This window comes from Dermacentor variabilis, chromosome 3 (genome assembly GCF_050947875.1).
Source record: "Dermacentor variabilis isolate Ectoservices chromosome 3, ASM5094787v1, whole genome shotgun sequence".
In the NCBI taxonomy this organism is placed as follows: domain Eukaryota; kingdom Metazoa; phylum Arthropoda; class Arachnida; order Ixodida; family Ixodidae; genus Dermacentor; species Dermacentor variabilis.
The window spans coordinates 105,942,905-105,963,274 of NC_134570.1; the positions used below are offsets into that span (position 1 = coordinate 105,942,905).

The window sequence follows — 20,370 nt, forward strand, 5'->3', positions numbered from 1 at the left end:
CTCACACGGGGCGCTACCTCAACTACACATTGGTGCACCCTGCTTCGCAAAAGAGGTCTGTTGTCTGCTCTCTCCTTCGTTGGGTGAAAAATGTGTGCACAACAGTAGAAGACCACATGGCAGACAATTCACTTGTGCAGTGGGAATTGATGGCTTGTGGATACCCTGAGTACTCCGTTGACACAGTAGGGTGCCAGCTGGCTTGCGCAGTACCCACCCACCCTGGACCCCCCGAAAAATGGGCTTCAATACCTTATGTCCCCTGCATAAGCGAGACCCTTGCATGCGTTGTGGTCATATGATGTGCAGGCTGTGCACGTTCCAAAACGTAAACACCAGCTCATGCATGTGAAAGACCGTTCGAAAAAGGGCAAGTTCCCAGGCGTAGTGTAGGTCCTTCGGTGTGCGAACTGTCGGTATGACTACATCGGAGAAACCGGCAACTCCAAAAAAAGACTTAAACAGCACAGGAATGATGCCCAGAAACGATACTTTGCATCGAATGCCCTGGCCGAGCACTGCGCAACTACGTCACAATTAGCTAGGAAAAATATCGCTTGATTGTTAAGGAATGAAATCATTTTAAGTGTCTTTACTTGAATCTCTAATCATTTATGTCCATGTATGCCAAGTACCTTAATCATGTTTTGAGCTGCAGATAAGAACGCTACCTACTCTGCTGCTGGTTTCATTGTGAACAAGGCTCCCGTGGGAAGCCGAAACAAATATATTTTAAACCATTTTGGTTGCGTTTGCTTAGTCCTGACATTTCGCATGGCCCCCACGACTTCAAATTAATGAGGTTTACTGCATGTACACATGTTTGCAATTACACGCTTACTTAATTTCTCTCAGCATGTCTGCTAGGCTACGGTTCATTTTGAGCACCGCGATTTCTCCTCCTCAGGGGCACCACATCTCGAAAGATACGCATCAAGTGCATCTGTAAAATTAATCATTTCACTGTAATACATGTATTGTTACAAACATTACACAAACAAATTTGAAACAATGTCGATGATACTGTCCACAGCTTCCAATTTATGGAGGCTCAATGCCGGCTTCTCAATGAAATTGCGGTCGTTCAGGAAGCACCACCAAAGAGCCCCTGTGATGCTCCTATCCTGAGTGCCAGAACTCCCCACACCAGTTTCGCCAGTTCTTTGCAGAACAGGGAGTCCTAGCCATGGCACTAGAGCAGGTGCCACTCCTCGTCAATGTATACATTTGCTAGGTGTACCTGCAATAAAAGGGCAGAGACACGTTAAGACTGCTTAGGTGTGGGAACGTGAAAGCATCTTTAGTGAACCAGATGGCTGCAATGTGACGTGCACAATATGACACACACAGTAGGCACACCTTAAAGGGACTGACAACCGATTTTTAAGGACCTAGTTCTTGGCACAACACAAAGCTCACCCTCAGTAGCGTTTACATCTGCAACGGTTACTTCCAAAAGCACATGGATATTGTGGCATCACAGAAGTGTCCTTGTTTCACACCCCAGGTTCTATTCCCACCCAGTCTGCCAAACTTTCTCATTACAGCAGCTAATTTGCTTTGTTTACAGGAACCTGAGAAATCTGACATCAAGCCTTTTTTATGCATCTTTATGGTTTGTGCAATTAGCCATTGGTTTTATGTCACTAACTGCTGGCAGCAAAAAGAAGTATGTCCAGTGGCAGTGTAGGGGCTCCACACAAAATTATATGGCTTACCTTTGTTTAAAAGTAATCTTTAAAGAGACTACAGAAGCAATACACAACCACTTTCAGTGAGCCCAAGTTGACTTTCAGCTTTGTGAAGCGTAGAAAGTGATACAGGTTGTACGGCATGGTGTAGCACGAAAAACTGGAAAAAGAAAGGTTCTAAAGGACAGAAAAAAGGGAAAGACGGCGCCACACTCAACTGTTTATTAGACACAAAACTTGCTACATATATACCGCGCACACTCTCGACATCAGGGGAAGAAAAGACAAGTGTCAGGTCATCTTGTTTGCGTCAAACCCAACAATTTCTTTTTGCATCATACAACAAAACAGATGTTTGACTAACACACGCTTGACCAGTTATACGAATGTGACATGCCTCTAGCAGTTCCTGCGCAGTTTTATCGCTACTCTTACCTAGGATTCTCACCACAGAAAAACTTGGCTTACAGTACAGCAGCACGGTATACAATACGCAGAAAAATGGGCATTCATATGCGCTTTTAAATTGTTTGCATGTTCCCTCATTCAGTCTTTCACACAACGGCCAGTCTGCCCGATGTAGGTTTTCCTGTAACTTAGCGGTACATGTATCTGGTAAACCACAGCAGTGGAACACTTTTCCGCGTAGCACTTTGCATGTTTGACTTCGTACATTTGCACTGCACATTCTATGATTCGGGGACATAGGCAAGACAGCGTGTTCGAGGAAGAAAACAACAGGTACCTCATACCTGTTTGCCGCCTTGAGGCTGTGGCTCACCCTGTGGTAATAAGGTGCCACTTGAGCCTTTCTTTGGGAATCGTGCTTACTTCCCTCACTCCCCTTCGGATTATTGTTACATTTGAGTTGCTGCAGCGAGGTTTCTGCCACTAGGTGATGACCGAATGAGGAAATCTGGCATTTAAAAGCTGCTGGACATGATGCTTGAAACTAGACAAAAAAAGCTATGTGGAAAAGCGGTCCACGTGGTTTACCAGACACCGTTAAGTTATGGGAAAACCTATGTCGGGCAGATTGGCCACTGTGTGAATAACCGAATGAGGGAACAAAAACAATTTAAAAAAGGATATGAACACCCATCTCTCTGCACATTGCAAATCGTGCTCCTGTAAGCCACGTTTTTCTGAGGTGAGAATCTCAGGTAAGAGTAGAGATAAAACCGCGCGGGAACTACTAGAGGCATATTACATTCAGATCAGTGGTCAAGCATGTGTTAGTCAAACATATGTTTTTTATATGATGTGGAAATGAAATTGTTGCGTATCACACAAACAACATGACCTGTCACTAGCTCTTTTTGCTGCCCCTGATGTCAAGAGTGTGCGCAATATATATGTAGCAAGTTTTGTGCCTAATAAACAGTTGTGAGTGTAGTGCCATCTTTCTTTCCCTTCTTTCTGTCCTTTTGTATCTTTCTTTTTGCAGTTTGTTGCACTACAACAGCATCGCATTTAGCAAAGACCAAGTCGCTCAAGAGAAAGTTACTGTGTGGTACAGGTTGTACCAGCCAATCAGAAGAGCTCTCTTAGTATCCGCCTCTGATCACCCTCTGAGCAATTAGACGGCTTGTATCTCTACAACTTTTGGCTTGTGCTGTTAGGCTGTCATTACATAGACTATAAATGCAGAAGTACATATTAGCATGCTGTATGAAAAGCCAGAGTAGTACTATACTGACTGGATGTGACATAAATGGTAAGAATGTTCTGGCTGGAAACATTGTGAGTTTATCAACACTGACTGACGAGTAATTGAGAAAGTTGGTGCATGTTCATGGTTAACTTTTGCGTACAACACAAGGGACAGAAGAGAGACCACAGCGCACAAAAGCTACCAATTCAATGTTTAAATGTTTATTTTATGGGAAGGAATACAGAAAATATTTACACTGCATGTGCACTTGTACTGCACAAACGTTCTTTTAGAATGAGGGCAAATGTTGCATAACAAATAGAATTAGAAAGCACAGAGTGATTGCTATTCTGTGTCATTTAGAGTGTTCCTCTTTTTCACACAATCATAATGAGAGCGGACTGACACGTCCCAGTATTTAATTGATATTCCTTACTGTTATTGTTGGCCATTCAGTTACCAGAGGTGAAAAAAACAGATGAACAATCTAAATCTGATGCATAGCACCAGTCATGTCAATGCATTGTCATGTGGCACATATGGTGCTCTCCTGGGTGCATGTGAGGCACCAGCCAGTCTGCCCAATGTACATTTGACCAAAGGAATAGACTACACTACTGCTAACGTACACAAGACAAATTTGGTGGTATCTTTAACTAAGCAAGCCTCCCTAGCCTGGGTGCCTTTCTCAATTCGCTTGTAGACTGCTTGCTAGGGATACACATTTGTACACACATACATATGTATACACATGCACAACAGTCCACAAGTGAATTGAGAAAGGCGAGCAGGCAAACAAGGTTTGCTTGGTTAAAGCAAGTTTGTCTAGTGTGTGTGAGAGGCAGTGTACTGTATTCCTTTCACATGTGGTCAAATGTACACAGGGCAGACTGGCCATAGCTAAATGCGCCAAATGTGTGCCAAAGAAATCACTAGTATGCTCGTCCAACTTGACCGTGCATTGCAGCGATAGGGCCTCAGGCTAAATTAAGATCGTTCATCTGTTCTCACCCACGGTGAAGAATTGACGAGAGAAATCAGTGAGGCGTACCACATAAATAAGAAGTGTTAGCCAGCCCTCATTGTCAATGCAAGAAAAGCGTCCTTTCGAGATGACAAGGGATAGAAATTATTCTGCACATATTTACTTTTCTTTTTATGCAAATACTGTTTATCGTGGTTTAATGCCTTTGTATCACAACTTACATCTTCCCTCTGAAAGAACTTGTGCACAATATAAGCACATATCCAGTGACATTGTTATTTTTAATCCTTCCATGAAACAGAGAGACAGTTGTTAGCAGCAGTCATGTTGTATGGTCTCCCTTCCCTCCCTGTGCAAATTCTGTCCTGAAAAGTTACATGAACTGAATGGCAAACTCATAAGGACACTACAAATTTCACCTAGTGAACACAGCTGGTTCTCGGAAAATGCACGAATACGGTGATAGGTATGTGTCGGCATAGTGTAGCACGCTAACTTCGACACTACTGCAATACTTCAGCTGTCACACGACTACAGTGCTTAAGAGACCACAGAAGTGTAAGTGCACAACAAAAAAAGCAGGTGCATCAACCATAAATTTGACTTCAGCAAACACAGGCTGTTTCGTGAGGCTAAAACACTAGCTAATATGTAGAAAGTATATGCACAGGTATACTTAGCTATAGATACTCGCCCATCCAACTTAAAAACTTATTATGAGTTGCTGTGCATATGATGCTTGCTCTAGACACTGGTGGTTACAACAAAGATACTTTTAGAATGAGATAAAATGCTTTCATCTGCCCAGTAATCGAAGTTTTATTGATAGCATTATAATTTAGACTTGCTGGTTGAAGATATTCTGACCTCAACAGCACCAAGCAGATTGAATATAAGAATGCCCACTGTGCTGACCAAATACATAGTGTGAAACAGAATAACACGAAAAGGGACCCAAAGTATTAGAAATTATTCATGACAGCTGTTGAATTAGGGCTTGTTGGTTGATTATCACTATTAAAATTACAGAAGTGCCAATCGGAATGTTCTATGTGGTGCAGTTGAAATTAAATTCATTTGATGAGCAACAACAAGCAAATGCTACAGCAAAAGCAACCAGACAATTTAGCACTATGTATGAAATAGTGTTCTTTAATGATTGAGCATCAATACACGGATCTATCAGCTAACTATGTGATCTATACTGTGTTTACTTAAAGTGAAAAATAATGTAACTGGACATAGACTCTTAGCTGCTACAATGCCTATTTGCATGAATGGGCATAGCTTGCCAAATTTTTTTTTATGGGAGAGAAAAAAATCAAGCTTACTAGAAAACACCTCAGTGCAGCAGTAACGTCATCAATACTTCCTTTTGGGAGAGTTGGTTCATCTCGAAACATATGGGTAACAGCACAAACAGACCACAAGAAGGCAGACACGTACACACAGTGCTGACTAACAACTGATTTTATTGGCAAGGATAGCACACCTTGTAGGGTGTCTCACATAACTTGAGCCAAGAATTTTTTTTAAAAATGAAAGGCACGTTGGAAGCGAACTGAAACGAATGCATACTATTCGCAATAGCCTATAGTAACTCCTACAATCCTTTGTTTTCCCCATAACTTGCCAATTAATTAAATTTAATTACCCAACTCTAATTATCGGCTGAGGACCCCAAGTATGGCACACAGATTTGTAGAGCCTGTTCAGAAACCACCGATCGAGTTGTTTGCTTTATGATACGTCTCACATAGTCATTTCTTCTGAGTTGCAAAGAAAGTCCGCGAAATATGAAACAAGGCACGTGACAGAGTGCTTGCGCAGTGGTATTGTGCTCCTCTCAAGCGTGCCTTCGGTGAACAAGGTCGGCTCCCGTCGGATGATGGCGAAAATGCATGCTGCAGGCGGAGCGGTGCCAATGAGATAAAGAATGCCTTGCCATTTTCTCGTCACCAGTCACGATGCAGCCAACCTTGTTCACCGAATGCACGCTTCAGAGCAGCACAATACCACTATGCTCCATCACGTGGCCTTCTTCATATTTCATGGGCTTTCTTTGCAACCAGGAAAAAAGGACTACATGAGACATTTAGTAAAGGAAAGAACTCGATCGGTGGTTTCTGAAGGTGCTCTACACATCTGCGTATCATACTTGGGGTCCTCAGCCAATAACTAAAAGTTCTGTAATTAAACTTATTTAATTTGCAAGTTATGGGGAAAACAAAAAATTGTCTCAGTTACTATAGGCTATTGCGAATAGTATGGCTTTCATTCAATTCCCTTCACACGTGCCTTTCATTTTTAAATTCTTGGCTCACGTTATGTGGGACACCCTGTATATGCCAGAGTGAAGCAAGGGAAATGAAAGGGAAAATCATGTCAAGGGTGACAGCGTGCCAAGTTCACAAGCGCAATGAAGCCAACCAAACACAACAAAGCGCAAACAATTATTTTTCTTTTCCTTTGCAATCTGAAGCCCCGATAGCCGCACCCAGAAGATCAGATTCAGCATCAAAGAGAGCAAAGTGAGGGGTGCTAGAACAGTTGCTACCGAATTTTCTAATGTGGAAGGTTTTTAAACTGATGTGCGCAGTCTTGTCACTGCTCTTTCCTAGAATTGTCGTGACTTTCATCTGGGCCCCACAATCCGTATACTTGCTAACGTGCGCAACTAAATGTGCATATTTCTCATCTAGTGTTTTTTTTTCAGTTTTTGAGGGTGTTCCCCTGAACGGTCATTGATACAGCGAGCAATTTCAAGGACAGAAAACATCCCACATGACATGGGGATGCAATACACCACTCCAGTGGAACATTTTACTAACGGCGGTTGGTGCTGCTTCTGGCATCCACGTTTTCTGGCATTACATATACGTTGACACAACTTTCCCAGCTCCTTTCGGGCATAGAAACAAATTGGCACACCGTGCCTACTTGCCACCTTAAGATTGTGGGAAAGTTTGTGGATGTAAGGGACCACCTCTGTCTTAGGTGCCTTCAGTTGATCCTCAACCATTGCACTTCCACATCCACACTTGAACTTTTCAAGGAGGACTTCTGAAATGGCAGTCAAGACCGAGATGGGGAACCCTGCAGCTAAAAGACGGCTTACCTGATTATGAAAACTGAGCTTAATCTGATGTCGGCACGATTTTTGGAGAGCCTATTCCATACGCAACACCTGTATACTTCTCTTAATTGTCTTGGAGTGTGCCGAGTGAAAGGGCAGCAATTCCTTAGCCCGTGGGTTGGAGGCCCAGCCAACATGTCCATCACTGAAAGTAATCTTTACGTATAAAAACTAAAATTGAAAGGTTCGGAAGTTCAAGGGTGAAAGGTTACTCACATCTATGTTTGCTAAATATAGATAACACTTTGCCTACTGTAGAGGGTGGGTGAAGGTGGGCTGCTGTTTATAAAAGCACCAAATAAGTGTCAACATGCCCAAAAATTTTTAAAACTGGCCCCCCATTAAACACTTGTTCCAGTGTGTTGTCCACCTTTACCTGAAAAATGTCACAAAGATTAGGGGCTACGCAAGACCCTATGCAGATGCCATCGCACTGCAAAAACAGCTGCTTGTCAAATACAATAAAAGTCGAGTTCAAATAAAACTGCAATAAAGATAGAAAATTATGAACGGCCAAACCAACGGTGTTCTGGAAGGATACGTCGCCGTTATCTTCTATGCACTCTTTGACACATGCTAGCAGTTGATTCTGTGGAACAGAATTAAACAACTCCTGCACGTCTTCCGAAAAACCGAAACCAACATGATCATTTCGCTCTAAAAACTGTACTACTGCGACTGATTTCTTTAAAAGTAATGGGTCGTTTAAAGCTAGCGCCTTGAGCTTCTTTAGCAAAAACTGGCTAACACTTCTGCCACGATCCCTGTTCACTAACAATAGTGCTTAACGGAACTTTGGGCTTATGTGTCTTGGCTGTGAAAACCCCCCTCAAACTGTTCCCTCTGCTGTTAGATATGTCCCTGGCAAACTTTCCAAGGTATAATTGCTTACAAAACTCAACGAACTTAATTTTTTCTCGCACTTCACTTTTCTCTCCAGGGACACAGTTCTTATTAGCCGCTACCAAACATTTTTAATTGTAAATTCCCTTGGGTAACGTATGTGATTCCGTCTGGTCCTGGTGCCGACGTGACCCATCTTGGCATCGAATCATGACGTCTTCTTCTATCTTATTATAATATGACGTGGGAGACAGGAAATGTTCCAGATTCTTGGAAATGCAGTTGCGTTGTAGGCCTGCTTAAGCCGGGGAAATACCCTAACGAGCTCTCCTCCTGCAGACCGATCACCTTAGCCAGTTGCGTCGACAAAGTAATGGAAAGAATGGTCTTGTCAAGGCTGGAATGGTTTCTAGAGAAAAATAATTGCTTTCCAGATTTTATGCATGGATTTAGAAGAGGCCGTTCTTCCATTGACGGTGTTATTGACTTGGTATCCACTGTTGAACAAGAAAGAAGTCGCCGTCGGTTAGTTGGAGCTGTTTTTCTGGATATTAAGGGTGCATACGACAATGTACTCCATTATGCAATCCTTGATGCACTGGAAGATTTAGACGTCGGTGGCCGGCTATATGCATGGATTGTTAGCTACCTCAGTGGCCACACGGTGTATATGTCGACAAGTGATGGCGACACCGGACAGTACCATATACATTGAGGTGTTCCACAAGGAGGAGTTCTCAGTCCAACTCTTTTCAATGTTGCATTGATTGGCCTTGCATCCGAACTTGCTAGCACGGTGAAGATTAGCGCATATGCGGACGACATATGCATATGGACATCTGGAGCCACCTGTCCCCAAATGCGTGCTAGGCTTCAACGTGCAGTGACAATCACAGCTAAGTATCTGCGGCGTCAAGGCCTCCAACTCTCAACAGAAAAATGTTCCGTGATTACATTCACGTGAAAACAAATGACCAGGTATCCGATAATCATTAACGGAGTAGCGATACCTACGATTACACACCACAGATTCCTTGGTGTAGTCATAGACCGGGGATTATCTTGGTCAAGACACGTCGCCGCACTGAAGTCAAAGCTGAAGAGTTTTGTTCACGTCCTTCGCGTCGTTGCAGGAACAAGATGGGGCCCCTCGGAGTCGTCGCTACTCCAATTGTACCAAGCACTATTCGTAGGGTATATACGGTACAGCATTCCGGCGCTCTCAGGCATGAGACTTAGCTGTGTGCGTGCGCTGGAGAGCATTCAAGCTCAAGCATTGCACACATGTTTAGGCCTCCCACGATGCACGTCAACCAATGGAACAATAGCAGAAGCTCTTAGTTGTCATATTGGGGTATACTTGCTCTGCGAGCCTCTTCGAATGTACCTTCGCGTGTTGACCCGACACAGGCACCATCCTCTGTCATCGCTCCCTGCCACCCACCCAGGTTCCAGCTTTTCAAGGACTATATCGCGCCATCAACACGCTTTGCAGTCGAGATTTTCTCCCGCCTGTATTCCAAGAATACCCCCGTGGGTTCTACCTAAACCTGTCGTTACATTGCAGATACCTGGAATTACTAAAAAGTCATATCCGTTGCATCTATTGGCCTCAGGCAACTCACCCTGTGGCACATTTCTACAAAGTACGGAGATACTGCACACGTGTATACCGATGACTCTGTCACACCATATGCCTCCACTGCAGCCTTCGTCATTCCACATATGATCATTGCTCGGCGGTTTAAACTAGGCCATAGCTCAACATCAACTGCTGCAGAACTTGTTTCTATCCGGGAGGCACTTAGATTTCTCTCTGAGGAGCCTCCTCACGCATGGACAATATTCTGCGATTGCAAGCCAGCTCTTCAAACGATTGACTGTGTCCTCAGACGGGGCCCGTATTATTCCATGGCTATAGAAATTACAGAACGGCTCAACCACGCAACTAGATATGGCCACAATGTCACCTTTCACTGGATACCCTCACACTGTGGCCTGATCAGGAACGAACAGGCAGAAGCTGAAGCGAAAACTGCTTTAGATAATGCTTGTGAAGTACGCATTCCGTTCTCACGTACAGACACAAACGTCCTACTTCGTCGCGTAAACCACAACTCTACGTTAGAACACTGGACCTAACCAGATCGACGACACAAGCGGTTACACAAATGGGACCAAGAAATGAAATTTCGTATGCCTCACAAGCTCAAAAGAAGCCACACGAGCACGGTGCACCGGATTCGCCTTGGTGTCGCATTCACCAACCGTTATAGACATATGATAGGTGCCAGTGATACTAGCCCAAACTGTGAATGCTGTGAGGTGCCAGAAACGCTTGAACATATATTTTGTGTGTGTCCCAGCTACGCGCAAGACAGGCAGCAACTTGCCTCTTCCATTGCAAAGATCCATGAGAGACCGCTATCGGACGAGTTTCTTTTAGGTCCTTGGCCTAATGCAAACAGCGCAGCCCTGGTAACAAGAGCCGCTGTAGCTTTTCTCCAAGACACTGGGCTGGACGCATGGCTTTAGAGAGGCCACAACTCTGAATTTGTATATACGCATCTCTTCCTTATACCATCATCATTCATCGGCCCTTTCCCTCCCCGTCCCTCTTCCCCAGTGTAGAGTAGCAGGCCAGAGCAAGTTATAGCTCAGGCCGACCTCTCTGCCTTTCTGTAAATAAATTTCTCTCTCTAACTTGGGTAATACGACGAGCCCACTCTCTTTGTCAGCTTGCGTAAGCATCAGGTTGTTGCTCTTAAATAAAGATATGTCATTCAACAATCTCCTATGGTGCGAGTCCGGGGTTTTTGGAGCAAGCTTTAGCAGGCAGTCAACACCTTTGAGAAGGCGGTGGTCCCGATTATCATCTTTTCCTGAGTGGCCACTTTCCAATTTAATGCAGTGAGATCATGTGCAGGAACATCAGCTTGGACCCCAAATTTGGATCCTTTCTGCAGATGATGCATAATCTTTCCTGGTATGTGGACGTCCCCCATGACGACATTGCTTCCATCTTGCGTCATTTTCCTCCTGAACACCGGAGCAACTCATTCAAGATGCAAGCATCTTAATCGCAAGCCAATCAGGATGGTCCTTAAAACACAGAAGATGGAACCAGTCCTGTAAAAGTTGGACTTGTTGTCACAGTTCTGAGTGACTTATTCTGCAAAATCTTTTCACATGCCCCCACACTGGTTTCACAAGGCTGAAGAGGGTACTTACTTCATTAGGGACGAGTCCTTTCCGGATGCAAAAGGTGAAGTGTCTTTCCTTCCTCTTGTAAGGTTGTAAGGCACCTTCCTTTTCCACCATCAACCTTCTACGCAGTCACATCGCCCATGCAACATGTTAGTCAAGACAGTTCGCCTTTTCATCCGGAAATGACTCGTCCATAACGAAGTAAGTGCCCTCTTCGGCCCTGTGAAACCAGCGTGGGGGCACGTGAAAAGACTTTGCAGAATAAGTCGCTCAGGACAGGTTGCATCTTCTGTGATTTAAGGACCATCTTGACCAGCTTGTGATTAAGAAGCTCGCATCTTTGAAGCGCCTAGTGGCACAGCTCATGGAGTGCAGGTGGAGGTGCATCTTGAATATGTTGCTCTGTTGTACAGGAGACAAGAAAATGACGCAAGATGGAAGCAATGTCAGCGTCATGGGGGACATCCATATACCAGAGAAGATTATGCAACATCTGCAGAAAGGATCCAAATTTGGGGTCCAAGCTGATGTTCCTGTGCATGATATCACTGCAATAAATCGAAAAGTGGCCACTCAGGAAAAGATGATAATCGGGATAGCTGCCTTCTTGAAGGTATTGACTGGCTGCGAAAGTTTGCTCCGAAAACCCCTGACTGGTACTGTACTAGATTGTTGAATGACATCTCTTTCTTTAAGAGTAACAACCTGATGCTTATGCAAGCTGACAAACAGGGTGGGTTCATTATTTTACCCAAGGGAACTTACAATGAAAAAGGTTTGGTAGCGGCTAATAAGAACTTTGACCCTGGAGAGAAAAGTGAAGTGCAAGTAAAAACCAAGTTCGTTGAGTTTTGCAAGCAATTAGACCTCGAAAAGTTTGCCAGGGACATATCTAACAGCAGAGGGAACAGTTTGGGGGGGGTTTTTCACAGCCAAGACACATAAGCCCGAAGTTCCGTTTAGCACTATTGTTAGTGAAGAGGGATCGTGGCAGAAGTGTGTTAGCCAGTTTTTGCTAAGAAGCTGAAGACGCTAGCTTTGAACGACCCACTTCTTCTAAAGCAATCAGTCGCAGTAGTAGATTTTAGAGGGAAATGATCATGTTGGTTTCGGTTTTTCAGCAGACATGCAGGACTTGTTTCATTCTGTTCCGCAGAATCAACTGCTAGCGTGTATCAAAGACTGCATTGAAAATAATAGCGACGTATCCTTCCAGAACACTGTCGGTTTGTCCGTTCATAACTTTCTATCATTATTGCAGTTTCATTTGAACTCTACTTCTATTGTGGTAATAGTTCTGCGGAAACCCGCAAGGTGGAGATAGGTAATTAATTATGGGAAAATGAGACATCCACTCAATCGTAGCAAATAATTGCTACGATTGACATCTGCTACCCTACTACCTGCTAGCCACCGGGTTAGCTCAGCTGGTAGAGTGGCTGCCCTGGAAAGGCAGTGGTCCTGGGTTCTAGTCCCGGACTAGGACGAATTTTTCTTCAACTGCGAGGCTTTTCTTTAAGGAACCCGCATGGGTTTCCTTTGTAGCAATTGCTATGATTTGGTGGATACCTCATTTTCCCTAAATTAATTACATTTATTGTATTTGACGAGTAGTCATTTCTGTAGCGTGATGGCATCTGCATAGGCTCTTGCGTAGCCCCATTCTTTCTGACATTTTTCTGGCCAAGGTGGAAAATGCACTGGAACAGATGTTTAATGGATCCCGGTATTAAAATTTTTGAGGTATGTTGAGAATGTTTTAGTGCTTTTAAAGAAGCAGCCTACCTTCCCCTACCCCTCTGCATTAGGCAAAATATTTTCCATTTTTAGCAAACATATACATGGGTTGCGTTTCACCCATGAACTCCCGGACCTTTCAAGTTTACAGTTTTTAGACCTAGAAATCATGTTCTGTGATGGACATGTTTGCTGGGGCTACTACCGACAAGCTAAAAAGTTGCTGCCTTTTGACTCGGCACACTCCAAGACAATTAAGAGAGGTATAGCGGTGTTGTGTATGGCATCAGCTCTCCAAAAATCGTGCCCACATCTAATTAAGCCCACGTTTAATAATCAGGCAAGCCGCCTTTGGCTGCAGGTTCCCCATCTTGGTCTTGATTGCCGTTTCTGAAATCCTACTTCCAAAATTCAAGTGAGGATCAGGAAGTACAATGGCTGAGGATCAATGGAAGGCACGTAAGACAGAGGTGGTCCCTTACATCCATAAATTTTCCCACAATCTTAAGAAGGTGGCAAGTAGGCACGGCGTGTCAATTTGTTGCTCTGCCCCAATTAAGCTGGGAAAGTTGTGTCCACATATCTGTAACGCCAGAAAACGTGGATGCCAGAAGGACCACCAACCGCTGTTAGTAAAATGTTCCACTGGAGTGGTGTATTGCATCCCCATGTCATGTGGGATGGTTTACGTCGGCGAAACTGGTCGCTGTGTCAATGACCGTTTAGGGGAACACGCTCAAAAAGTGAAAAAAAAAACAACTAGATGATAAATATGCACATTTAGTTGCGAACGTTAGCAAGTATACTGATTGGGTGGCCTGGTTGAAAGAGACGATTCTAGGGAAGGGCAGTGACACGACCGCACGCATCAGTTTGGAAGCCTACTACATTAGAAAATTTGGTAGCAGGTGCTTTAGCACCCCTTCCCTTGCTCTCTGTGATGCTGAATTTGATCTTCTGCATGTGGCTACCGGGGCTTCAGATGGCAAAGAAAAATAATTGTTTGCATATCGTTGCGCTTGGTTGGCTGTATTGTGCTTGCGTGGTTAGCCCGCTATCACCCTTGACGTGTTTTCTTCTTCATTTCCTTTGCTTCACTGGCATATATAAGGTGTGCTATCCTTGTCAATAAAACCAGTTGTTAGCCAGCACTGTATGTGTGCCCCTTCTGATCATGTTTGTGCTGTTACCCATATGTTACAGCAGTAACTGCAGCACAGTGAATAACGACCTTCATGTATCATTTCAGAAAGTTCAGGCTCATCAAATGTGTATTTGCCAGTGGCAGTTATTCTGGGAACAAGAGATAAATAATTGCAAATATGAATGTTAAACAATGGTAAGCACGCCATGTGCTTAGACATGCAACATAGTTGTCCCACTACACTTTGAATTCTTATGTGCACAGAAACTGCACAAGCGTGTAGAATAAACAGAAAAGAAGATGGAAATAAAAGCTGCAGCATAGGAAACAGTTTCAAAACAATAAAGCCAAAATAAAAAAGTGAGAAATACACCGTGTACTAAGCAAAAATAATAACTTTTACGCTTTTAGCGCACAAAAAGGGACGAGAGACAGAGGTACGACACGGACACAGCGCTAACTTCCAGCAATTGTTTTATTCTACAAAGCGGTACACATATTTATGGGTAACAGACAACAGCATAAGCATGCACATATGCACTGGTTTATAATCAAATGAGACAGCAACGAGACGTGTAATGGAAAGTTAAGATGATATCGAAGATGAAAAAGCGACCATGCATAGCCAAAAAATTTTTGTAATTGCAAGATTAAAATGCCATCTCCATCAAGCCACCCTCTGTGACACGTTCAAAAAATCAAATTATTTTTTTGAAAGCTCGATTGAAGGTGCGCTAACACGAGCGTTCCCCAAACTAGCGATCTTCACCGCTTCAATAATCTGTGTTAGCATGCCTTCAATCGATCTTTCAAAAAAAGAATTCGATTTTTTAAACGTCACAGAGGGTGGCTTGACGGAGATGGCATTTTAATCTTGCAATTACACAAAATTTTTTGGTTATGCATGGTCGCTTTTTCATCTTCGATATCTTAACTTTCCATTACACATGTCTCGTTGCTGTCTCATTTGATTAGAAACCAGTACATATGCGCATGCGTACGCTGTTGTCCGTTACCTATATATATGTGTACCGCTTCGTAGAATAAAACAATTGCTGGAAGTTAGCGCTGTGTCCGCGTCGTACCTTTGTCTCTCACCCCTTTCTGTGCGCCAAAAACCTAAAAGTTATGGAATGCCAACATGCCCAAACCTACGCTCTTTCAAAAATAATAAAGGAAAAATCTTACAGAATTTGTCAGCTGTTGACAAATTTGACTTCACCCTACCATTTGCTAGCCGCCTGGTTAGCTCAGATGGTAGAGTGGCTGCCCTGGAAAGGCAGTGGTCCCGGGTTCGAGTCCAGGACCATGACGAATTTTTCTTGAACTTCGAGGCTTTTCTTTCGAGGAACCTGTACGGGTTTCCTTTGTAGCAATTGCAATGAATGGGTGGATGTCTGATTTTCCCTTTATTAATTACTTCTCTCCACCTTGCGGATTTCCGCAAGAACTATTCTGTCAAACAAAAATGAAATTTAAATTGCAGCCAAGCAATTGATGCAAGAAAAAAGACTTAACATCAGGACATGTTAGATCTAGTAGTTTTATATAGAAAACAATAACAGCTATGAACACAAATAAGCAGCAAGTTGCAAAAATACTTAGCCTACTTAGTAAGCTGTGTTGAGTAATATGTTGATAAACTTATTCACGAATGATACTGAGGTCCTACTCTTTGGAACACATACACATCATACATACCTGAACCAAGCAATCAGATTACACACTGCGCTATGGCAGTCATTCAAGGTTTCCCTGCATTTCTGCTGGCTCCTCCATTATGTGGACACTGGTGTGGGTTACGGCCTCGCCACTACAAAATAAGTTCGGAAAGTTCGCAGTTAATTTATAGCAGTGGCACATTAACGGTGTCACAGTGTGAACACATGCAAGGAGCATTTAAAAATAGTCACGAAAATAATGTTTGCATTAATGAAGGGTGGCCACAGAGGGACCCCTTCATCACCGTAAAATTTTTAACACACACACAGCAGCAACACATTACAAAGAATCTTTGTTTACATACCAATTCAATTTTTTCATGACTTAGTTTAAGCAACTGTCTCGTGTCATGTTTAGTTATGCATAAGTTATGTCAACACATCTTGTCTTAAAAATTTTTAGTAATCTGTACCTGTTGCAAGCTTTGACTGCTTACGTTTTTTTTTTTTCTAAAACTGCTCGTAAATTCAGAACCGCGTAAGCACAGATTATTTACAACGTAGAAGCATTTATACGCGAGGAAACGTCATTGCAGTAAGAATCTGTTAAAATGCAGATGAGCGTTGTTATGCAACTTAAGCAGAAAAGCGGGAGCTCACGCACAGGCGCACATGATGAACACGATTATTTCCGAACGTAATATTTCTCAACGGAAGAAAACGCTTATAATGATTTTCAATTTCGCATTAAGACAATAAACTTGCCTAGCTAAATTCTGACAACCAGCGCTCAGCAAGCATCAGCACGGGTTCCACTGTTGCCGTGGCAGTTCTATTGGTTCTATTCTACGCTCGTGCACTCTGTGCACACACGAGAAGCACGCACAATACACGTGTAGTTAGCAAGCACGATTACTTACCTTTTGAATGGTACGACGCGGTCGAAAAGCGCTCTCCAAGTTGCTGGTGCTGCGTCGACTCCCAGCCTACACGCCGTTACGTAGTGGACGAGCTGAGGCACGCTAATAATACACATTATTTCTTTGCGACGTCCAGCGAACTTCCCACAACCAGACACAAAAGAGAACGCACTCCAGGGCATGAAAATCGTTGGTCCCCATTTGCCTGGCACGCCACGCATATGGCGAGTTTCAGAGAGACACAAGCTATCTTCTGGCACTTCTGTGTTCGCGAACTAAGTCACATTTCGTTACACCAAACACAAAACCACACGATTAGACAAACACGCCACAACGGCTCGCGCAACCGTCCGGCGACCGGCAGTTGCAAAATAGAGAGCAGACTAGACGAATGAATGCTACGAGCGTCTCCTTTGAAACAGGGTGGTGGGTTGCGCCACCAACCGATCGTATGGGGTGAGCGTCATTTGTAGACCTTTGCGGTTGTGTGGCCCCCGTGATGCCTTAATATTAACCAGTACCCACTCATTTTGTGCCGTATTGCGCCAAACTACGTATAGTTGCGAGACAAAAAAAAAAACGAACATTGAAGCGTCTATATTGCACGCTATACTTTACTGTAGAAAAAAATTTTAGGGCGTATTTTCGATTTTGAACAACATCTGCCGTATGCAACCAGCAAAAGTATGGCCTCCGAGATCCGCACTTCAAGTCAGCTGTATTGAAGTTTTTTCATGACGTTATGAGCTCCTGCCCGTGCTACGTGCGTTGTCACTTCGTTTTAAATAACTTTCTGCTGTCGTCAACATCAACTGTAGCCTCAGGAATTGTTGACACGGTATCAGGTGTACGCTTGTGCAGCGTGCGATGTTTCCGTGCGTGTTGTAGCTGTTTCAGTCGGAAAGCATCAAATCTACCAGGGTTCATCACTCGTGTAGCGCAGGTTACACCGGTGTCGTCCGCATTTGCTTTCGTGCCGGTGTGTTCAATGTGCGCGGGTTGCGCGCTTGTCGCTCGTGCCTTCTGTGATTATCGTTACTCACGAACATTCCTCAGAAAAAAACACATATCTCTGCAGCGTACATGTGTCCTACGTGGTGTGTACTAGAAATGTGCGGTGGTGTACGATGTTTTTGCAGCCAAGTGGCTGCAGTGCGTTCCAGCGAATAAACGCGATTACGTAGTGTTTCCTGGTTATCTTTGTGATTTACCTGCATCTGCGATAGAACCCACGAGGCGTTTGCATGACCTTGCATTGTGATTGTGGAATTTTGTGTTTTGCTTGCCTTCTTCAATGAGTGGCCTTTTATAGACGTTCTTGCTTGATAATAAAAAAAAATAAATATATGTAATGGGGCTGAAATAACCCGGCTTTTTATTCCTTGAAAATTGGCGTGAGTGGTAATTTTACAAGATGATAGCAATCCAGCTCTGGACATCGAGCTGTAAAACAAAATATCTAAACTTGTTACAGTATGTGAATCTTGCTATGATGTGTCAATATCTCTAGCATGTTCTCAGTGCTGAGGGCTGTGCACTATGTTAAAGGCAAATGTAATTGTCTACTCATCTGAATTAGTATATATGATTTCTTCATATCATTTGTTCCAACTAAAAAAATTCATAGGTGCATTGTTGACTTCTAGAGTTAAAAAGACACACGAGATATTACTCAACAGTATGCATTACAATCTTTCGACATGAATTCAGGAGTATTATATGTTGTGCCGTGCATAGTTACTTTGTTCGTACAAGGTATTTATATGAATACACAAAATCTAATTCCTCCATCGCCTGTTGTTTGTAAGTCATGAAGCAAATAAATAATTTCAGCCTGCACTGATTGCTTGCAATACACTTCATATTCAAATGTTTTCTAAAAATCTGCGACAAGAATGATCTACCTTAGTTTTGCTTCTACTGCTGACATTGATATAGCAATTTCTGTAGAAAGATGTGCACCATGAGCAAAATATGGATGCAAAATAAATAGCTGATTTTGAATCAGTTTTTCGAAAGCTGCAATACCATTTATACTTTACGCAATAAGTGCAATGTAAAGGCAATGAAGGTAACTGTAGACTTGTGTTTCGTCATTTGACGGGTAGAAACAATTTCTGGTACGCTATCTGAGCTGATGCAGCAACCTAACCCATACTTCACAGAAAAATGGAAAGTTTCTTCACAAGTGACTGATTCACACAGGCTTGGGAATAGCACTAGCATATTTAATGCAATCATTCTGAAACATAATTAATCAGCATTCTAAAGATGAATGGATAGTGGTAACATCGCCAGTGGCTCACAAGTGGTTGTGTTATACTCCTGTCACACTGGACATTTTAATGTCATTCGAATCGAATGGCATTAGCATTGAATGACATTATTCGGTTGTTACGCAGCAATATTTAATGCCATTAGAATCGAATTACTTCTGCAATCAAATGAATCTGAAAAAAATCATCGGCTTTGCACTCGTGGCGAATGACTAAAATGACATTGAGCATTTATAATTTCAGAAGCAGTGATGTAAAGAGGTAATTAATTTTGTGTTATTTAAGGCATCTGCTATTTTGACTAGAGGAAAGCTGTACGGCAGGCTTTCACAAAATGTATTTTACTCTCCACCTCAGTGGCGTCTGGCGGCTGTCCCTTTACTGGTCAGTCATACTGCAAGCAGTCGAGCGCCTGTATGCATCTATTTGACAGTCTCGCCTCTTCCTCCGATTGCTTTGTTCACAATGCAAAGCACACAACAACTAACTGCTTCGGCTACTGCAACCGAGCGTCGTCCAGCACTGCCATGTCAGCCGTATTGTTTGTCTTCAATTTATTGGCTATGGCTACTAAGCTGGTCAAGCCTTGTTTTTGCTTGTAGTGGCTAGAAATTTTGGAATTGGAAGTTTTATATGCGTGTTATTCTGGTGAAGTGACACGCCATATTTATGTTAAAATAAGTTGACTTTCTACATAGACATTCTACATATACCTTGCTCTTGTTCTCTCACCAATTTTTTTTGCAATGATTGCCATTGATATCATGACCGAATGACATCAATTTTTGTTGTGTACCGCCACCACAGGTCGAATGGCATTTATTGCACTGAATGTAATTTGCATCTAATGACATTAAAATGTCCAGTGTGACAGGTATTAGATATGGTATAGCAGCTTACACTTTGAAGGAGTTTCGGTAGGTTAGCATGTTCCATAAGCTAGGGTGAATCAATACGTACTGGCCCACCTGTCACACGTGTAAAGCTGATGTTATTAAAGCTTAGCCTTAATTTTCTATGTTTAGTTAGATTAGGGCAGTTTGTCTTGGCGTAAGCTTATAGAGATTTCATTCAGCATAGCACATATAGCTTTGGTAACATGAGACACTAGGTTAC

The 20,370-nt window shown here is 43.0% G+C and overlaps 1 protein-coding gene and 1 long non-coding RNA gene across 2 annotated transcripts in view; one reads left to right on the forward strand and one right to left on the reverse strand.

Moving 5' to 3' along the window:
• The window catches only part of LOC142576139 (uncharacterized), a 199,177-nt gene that overhangs the window by 60,739 nt on the left and 118,068 nt on the right, over window positions 1-20,370 (forward strand). The gene's annotated exons all lie outside the window — the stretch shown is intronic.
• On the reverse strand, window positions 600-17,326 carry LOC142576140 (uncharacterized). The gene is made up of 3 exons (XR_012826791.1): window positions 16,979-17,326; window positions 16,099-16,210; window positions 600-1,240 (listed from the first exon to the last, which is right to left on the reverse strand). It is a non-coding gene; the product is annotated as an uncharacterized LOC142576140 (long non-coding RNA).